This window comes from Phasianus colchicus, chromosome 2 (assembly GCF_987193195.1).
Source record: "Phasianus colchicus chromosome 2, bPhaCol1.hap1.1, whole genome shotgun sequence".
Lineage (NCBI taxonomy): Eukaryota > Metazoa > Chordata > Aves > Galliformes > Phasianidae > Phasianus > Phasianus colchicus.
The window spans coordinates 99,802,075-99,809,745 of NC_143437.1; the positions used below are offsets into that span (position 1 = coordinate 99,802,075).

Genomic DNA, 7,671 nt, shown 5'->3' on the forward strand with positions numbered 1-7,671 from the left:
TCTCTCTCTTAAATTGACCAGACCTGGATGGACACACATTTTCAATTAGCTATAACAAACCACAGGAAGAAATACAGTTTTCAAGCTTACGGGAAAAAAAAAAAAAAAAAAAAAAAAGATCAAGTATTCTCAGTCTCACACTCTGAGTACATGTATAAACTCTGAGTGTTATTGGTGTGGAAAGGCAGTCACATGGAACTGCAGCTTGGGTCACTTCAGGATGCTCTGCTCTAACACAGAGCTGCAGCACTGGATTAGTGAACACTGACAGTTGTTACTTAATCTAGAAAAAAATCATGTGTTGGTGTTAGATAAAAGGAAACTGCTTAACCTCCTGCTGCCACAAAATCCTACTGTTCCATGTGATGCCATAGAATCTTTGAGATGGGAAGGGACTCTTAAAGTCATCTATTCCATCTCCCCTGCAATGAGCATGGATACCTACATCTCCATCAGGTGCTGAGAGCCCCATCCAGCCTGACCTTGTGCATCTCCAGAGATGGTGCATTAAGAGTGCCATAGGTTTAACTTTTGCTAAAATGCAGAGGTGATCCAGGCCATCTTAATTGAGAACCATTGTGCTAAGCTTCTCATGTCCCTCACCGTGTTCTATCCCACCAGTCAGTGCTACCCTGACAATGTACAAAGTTATTTGCCTGCTGCAGAGTAGACTTGTACAGAACCACAGGTCAATCTACACTAACAGTGAGGGCGGCAGTGTCAGTGGCACGGCAGCCATCTGTGCTGTTGAACTGTTAGGATGCTCCCTGACAGTTTTGGCCTAGAATAGCTATTACTCCTGAACAGCTCCTGGGCACTGCTCAGAAGCCAGTAGAAGCCAGGCAGCGTTTCCAGTGTGCAGTGTTCAGGCAGAAACCCCTATCTCTAGGGGATTCCACGCTGCGGAATGATCCCACGCTTGTTTAACTTCCCAGTACAGACACAGCTTCTCTCTCGCCATTCAGCCACTAGCTAGCTGGTTATTTCTCTTTCACATCCTCCTTTTGGAACCTCCTCTTAAACACCTCAAAACATGCCTCTTGTTCAGAACAGGCTTGAGACCTGGACTCATCACAGAGCAGGAAGATTTCTTACAACAAAATGAGTCTGAAGTGAAACGCAAATAAATTTGAGTTCAGTCTGTCTTAACTAGCAATGTTATTTAAGACTGAGCACATTACTCAGATTCTGGGTAAGACTTGTGTAGAACACGATACATCTGAAAATAGATTATATTCTTTTTACATATAGCTGGAACAAAATATAATATTGATGTACATTGATAACATTAATAACATAGATGTGGTTTTGGATTCTGATATTAAGCATTCCCTAAAATTTTTAATGAGTTCTTTTGGGGTTTTTTTGGGTTTTTTTTGGTGATTAATAGCATACTGGATATGAGAAATTATAGCATACAGCCTAAATTAACCACAAAAAAAACCAAAAAACCAAAAAACAAAACAAAACAAAAAAAAACCCCACACAGCTATTTTTCAACTTTCTGTTTTAAATGACAGCATGAGGGAGTTTTGTAAAATATGAGATCAAAGATATTCATGTTTGAGAAGCAGCAGCACTTCAGTGATAGAAGCACTATTAGTCTTTTAAACGCTTCCAGAAAAAAAAGTAAAAAAAAATAAAAAAAATAAACAACAAACACAACAACTTATATTGTGGTGAGAGATAATCTAAGACAGCATATGGTTCTGGTTGTGATTTACAGACAACTTCTGCTAGAAATGCGTGTATTATTCCAAATCTGAATTTCTCCAAATAAAACTTAAGTGATGGAGGAGTTTATTTTTTCTATCTTGTGTTACCATTCACAATATTTTAGTAACTAAATCAAAACATACAGTCCTCGAGATGTAATTTCAGAACCAAATATCTAGGTGTTTGGCTTTTGATACTTGCAAGGCCGTGACACAAGACCTACATCTTCAACCTGGAGCTCAGCTGCACTCTTGTAATAAAAGAAAACACATTTATTTCTCAATTTCTTCCTCTGTCCTTAGGGGCAGACCATAGCCTGCAGCACATACCCATGTTACGTACCCTGTTGTAAGGCACCGACTTCATATTTCTGATTTCTCATCTGCAAGTTTTCGTTCATACATACAAGCAGCAGGAGAAGCAAAGTAGGTTTTGTGTTATCTTTGTATTTTCAGAGTGATGCAGAACATCTGTAGTATACTGATTAATCCACTTCAAACGTGTTACTTTGTCAGTGTGCTGCAGTGATACCCTGCAATTCTGACTCAGACCCCCTTCCCATTAATGACGCAAGTCTAAGCCAGACCTCTGAATTGCCTGGGAAATGGTGAATAATAGTAAATATAATTTTAAAAAGCACGTTTGGACTCCGTTTAGGCACAATGCAGGAACATGACAATAATTAATTATCAGCACTTTTACCTGCAACTGCATGCAAAGGGATTCATGTTTTAAGAGGTCTTCCAGGAAATGGATGCGGCACGTGACATCCAGTTCATGGGGTCAGAGCTGTCCTGGGCAACTCTGTACACCCAATGGATAAACAGAGGATTTCATTTTCTGGTACTTGCAAATCTCAAGCCTTCCACAAATACAGACAGTGTTTTCAAGGAAAAAAAAACCACGGAATTATTTAAATGGAAGAAACCAGCTGCCAGCTATGCACATTAATTGCTTATCAATAACAGCTTCATTCATATATATTGTGTTTACAATAGATGACTGGCAACTGCCTGGACAACAGTTCTGACGTCTCTATCAGCTCTCTGTGAGGCTTCTTCTCCTTGAACTGAAAGAAATCAAAGATTTTTCAGGTGAGGTGATAAGCAACTGAAAGCCCAACAGTGAGATTCCTGAGGCATTCTCCTGCATTAATAGTATCAGAAAACCAACAGAAGACCAACAAACTCTTACAGTAAATGTGGATTTTTTTTGCAGGCTGCTTTACGAGAATTAAAAAATTACTCAAATTTCAAAATACTAATGTTGGAACCAGTGTATGTCCTTAGTAGAGATAAAAATCATGCTATTGATTTCATTGTTAAATGGGAAAAGATGGATAGAAAATAAATTTTGTTAGCCAGATATAAATATCTTCCACTGTGGTCTGATTTCTGGCTGGTCCTGTGTGGAACCAGGAGTTGGACTCAATGATCCCCTATGGGTTCCTTTCAGTTCAGGATATTCTATGTTTTTTTTAATTCTTTCTCTGAATCTGAAAAATATTTAAAATACTAAGAGATTCTTGCTATGATCAACTGCAATATAATTTTTGCAAAAATTCACAGATAAATGATGACCCCTTCAAATATATATATATAATACATAGATGTACAAAAAGAACGTCCTATCATCTCTTGCATTTTCAAGCCTTATAACTGAAAAATAGAATATAAATAAATAAATAAATAAACAAATAAATAATATTAAAGAATAGCCAGAACAAGCTGAGAGCTTCCTATGCAGATAGCACAGAGAGAGGAAAGCAATTTCCAAGAAATAAACAGAATCATAGATAATGCTGGCAGGTTAACTTGATTCACCCTATTCACTGTGCTACATTACAAAGAAAATGGTAAGGGGAGATGGAAGAGGGAAGAGAAAAATAGACTGCAAAAAAAGGAGACAAAATGAATTTGTACATGCTTAGCATCTGGATGTCAGACACTGGAGATATGTGTTCTTTAAAAGTCTTCCTAAGCACTAATTTAAATAATAACAAAAAAGAGAAAAGAGAAGAGAAGAGAAGAGAAGAGAAGAGAAGAGAAGAGAAGAGAAGAGAAGAGAAGAGAAGAGAAGAGAAGAGAAGAGAAGAGAAGAGAAGAGAAGAGAAGAGAAGAGAAGAGAAGAGAAGAATAAGACAACACTGTCCTTCAGTAAAAGGCCCAAGGAAATCCATCTCTTGCAGACTTCTAACTTTCTCAGTGCCTTCCCCAGTGTTAAACTGGAAGAGTTCTTGCAAATTTGTATGTGTCAAGACAGGATCACCATGTTCTCACATATGAATAATAAAGGATTTTGGTTTTTATTTCTGAATGTAAAATGGTCAACATTTCAGTTCTGGGTGGAGTTTCTGTAAACACAAATACTTGGTGAGTATGGACTGAGGTACCAGAGTAAGAAAAGGCTACTTAGTGCAGAACTGTCACCTGCCCCTATGGAGGAATGCACTCCAACAGTGCAATAACTAGAGAAGTTAACAGTGCTCATAGAATATAACTTAAAAAGTAGGATTGATTTGACATCTTTTTCCGTTAGTTTAGGAGAGATCTCAAAAACTGTAAGCAGTAGTAGAGCAGAAAATAATAATCCTTCATGAATTAAAAAAGCTTATTGTTAAAACACGTCTTTTCAACTTCGACATCAATTTATCATTTACCTTGATTTCTAATAGGACATGCATGACTTTCAGGAAGTAGCAAATACATACTGTTTGAGAAAACCATAAAATGAAGTTTTTCAGTTCCCAGTTTGTAGTGTGCCAGGATGCATCAGCACCATTCATTTATCTGGATTACTCTTTCCCCATTCTGTCCTACCAGACAATAAATTCCCAAAGAGAGGGGTTGTGATTCTGACTCCTTCTGCAAAATACAGAGCAATAATGCATACCCAATCATAGAATCATAGAATGGCCTGGGTTGAAAAGGACCACAATGATCATCTAGTTTCAACCCCCCTGCTATGTGCAGGGTCACCAACCACCAGACCAGGCTGCCCAGAGCCACATCCAGCTTGCCGTTGAATGCCTCCAGGGATGGGGCATCCACAGCCTCCTTGGGCAGCCTGTTCCAGTGTGTCACCACCCTCTGAGTGAAAAAATTCCTCCTAATATCTAACCTAAACCTCCCCTGTCTCAGTTTAAAACCATTCTCCCTTATCCCATCACTATCCATCCTTGTAAACAATCGTTTACCCAAGCAGCTCTATTCTTGTTTCCTTCCATTTTCTCTTTGTAGACATTCACCACGGTTTTATTTTCCACTCTCACTGGTCATAAGCCAGCAACAGCTCCATGATTTCTGGGTTGCAGCAGCATAAGAGAACAGCCGAGCTCATTAATTCCTGTAAACTTTTTGAGACAATCAGTTCTCACACACTAAGTTAGTTCTATTGTTATAAGATAAATTTTAAATGCCAAATGTAACATTTTATTTTTTGTGTGAACTATCAAATTGCAGCAGATAGAAAGGACCAAATTAAAGCCTGCACTAATTTAAGCGATTTCACCAAGAGCTCAGCAAAGTTCAATTGCCTTTTGATCTTCAAATGCTGGAAGAGATTGTTATGATTACATGGATCCACATCATGGAACAAACACATATCAAAGTGCGTAAGTAAATTATGTGGTTATTCTTGCATTTTAAGATACACAGCATTTCAAAGCAGTTTTGTAAAAACTTTTTTTTTTTTTTTTTTTTTTTTTTCCCACAGAAAAAAATGATTTATTGGAACTGAAACTTTTTACCAGTCTGCGACCTTTTTCTCACTCTCCTCGTTGGGACAATTTTCACAAACACAAAGCAAAACTGTAATTGCAGCTTACAACATAAAAACCTCCCCATTATTGATATTTTGGTTTCTGGAACACTTTTGGAGATGTAAGAAAAACTACTCAGAGTTTCTAAGGTGAACTGATGTTACTTCTGAATGAAAAATGATTTTGTCTCTTTTCCCCACACCTTTATTCCACCACAGTTCAGAATAAGACTCTTTTTTAATTAAGATTTTTAAAGACTATTTTCCACGGAGTCCAATAAGCAATGTGAAAAAATGTTTGAGGTGATATTTATGGCACTATGAAAATACACGTATCACCTATGGCAAGTATGTACAGTAGAGGAAGGTAAGTTTCTCTTTTCCTTCACCAGTGCAATATGACTTTACTTTCCACAGAGAAAAGTAAGCTAATTGAGAGCTCATCATTCTTGTTGATTGCACAGATATTTTCTCTTTGTAATTATGGATTAAAATGTGTGATAGGAACACAACTTTATACTTGAGATTCCTATTTTACATATATTTACAGCAGATAGAACTTTCTTTATTATTAGACATAAACATTATTCAGGTGTGCTGTGGCGCTATTTCAAATATTTGTTTAAATAATTCAAATGGGGCAATATGGTTGGTTTTGGCACTCAATTTTTATCCTAACAGTGTAGGTATATATGTTTTCTATGCATATTATTTTGGCTTTTGAAGTACTGCACTGGCTTTATCACGTAACCATTACTGGAACATACAGAAAATAGATTCCCAGCATCAATGCTTATTCTCAATTCACCATCCAGGTCACCATTTAATTTCATTTATACACGTGTGACTTCTGGGTCCAAATCAATCTCAGGATCTTTGCCGATGGTGAAAATAAAATCCCAGTGGATGACTGATCCATGCCAATGGATGCTCTCTGACATCCAAAATTGCTTCTCTGTACAGTATTTATCCCCTAAACTTCTGAAGGAATCTTGGAACAGAAACCAGGAGATGAAACAGAAAAAAAAATAAAATCTGCCACCTACATATATATTAACTTTGTTGCAAGTTTTGCCTGACTTTCTGATGTGAGAAATGTCTTTTCTTATATTCTGGAATTTGAAAAGGGTCCAAGAAGTTCTTGGAAAGAGAGGTTTAACAGAAGTGCTGCTTTTTTGTGTCTGCTTCTGGAGGACCTTATTCAACGTTCACCTAATTATACTGCACATTAGCATGGTCCTTTCTTTCAGACAAACTGACATTTAGATTCAATTATAAAAACAAACAAACAAACCAAAATACAAAAACAAAACAAAATACAGTGCATATCTTATCTTCCAGGGCAGAAGGCAAAACACCCAAATTAGAACACAGGGGCTTCCATGCAAACATTGATAAGCACTTCTGTGCTGTGTGTGTGATGGAGCACTGGCACAAGCTGCCCAGCAGCTGTGGGGTCTCCTTGGAGATCTCCAACAGCCACCTGCATGTGGTGCTGGGTGCCCTGCATTGGGTGTCCCTGTGGAGCTGGGGTTGGGCCAGAGGGACCCAGGTATTCCTTTAAATAATAGTAATTATTTAAAAAATGAAACAACCTATCTACCTAGAATATTTACTACTCTGCACCTTCTCGACAAATTATCTGATCAAAAAAAAATAGGATATGATAGATAGGCCTTTCACCTTTTTGACAATGTAATACTTATTTATCCCTTTGCAATTTTCCTGCTGTCCCAAGAGTACAGTATGAAAAAATGAAGGATAGGAACATGAATCATAACGAATGTGATCTGAAAAAGACAGCAGAGCATGTTTAGGAATTTTCCTTTTGTTTTAAGCCTTTGAATTCTCTTTATCCACACGTACAAGTTGACAGAATTGCCACCTTCCTTTACCTCCAAGGACAAAAGCAAAAGCAAGGACTTCCTCCTTTAAAAAGATGTTTATAGAGATACTGCCATATCTACTATGTATGAAGATTTAATGATGTTTAATTTTGAATCCTGTCCAGACAGGAAATGTTGTATTGTACACTCATTAAGCACAGCCGTTCTAGAAAGATAGGTCACTTTACCTTGTCTTTGGTGATCATTTGGAGGTCTTTGTATCTTGATTTTGATTACGGCTTCCAGAATATCATTTTAGAAACAAAAGCAAGTGTGTTTGTCTGAAACCAGAGCATTCAGAACTAGAAAT

At 37.4% G+C, this 7,671-nt stretch overlaps 1 long non-coding RNA gene across 1 annotated transcript; it reads left to right on the forward strand.

Annotated features, from left to right (window-relative positions):
* Positions 1-1,692: 1,692 nt before the first annotated feature.
* LOC149919212 (uncharacterized) lies at positions 1,693-5,325 on the forward strand. The gene is made up of 2 exons (XR_016464541.1): positions 1,693-2,810; positions 5,178-5,325. It is a non-coding gene; the product is annotated as an uncharacterized LOC149919212 (long non-coding RNA).
* The last annotated feature ends 2,346 nt before the right edge of the window (positions 5,326-7,671 follow it).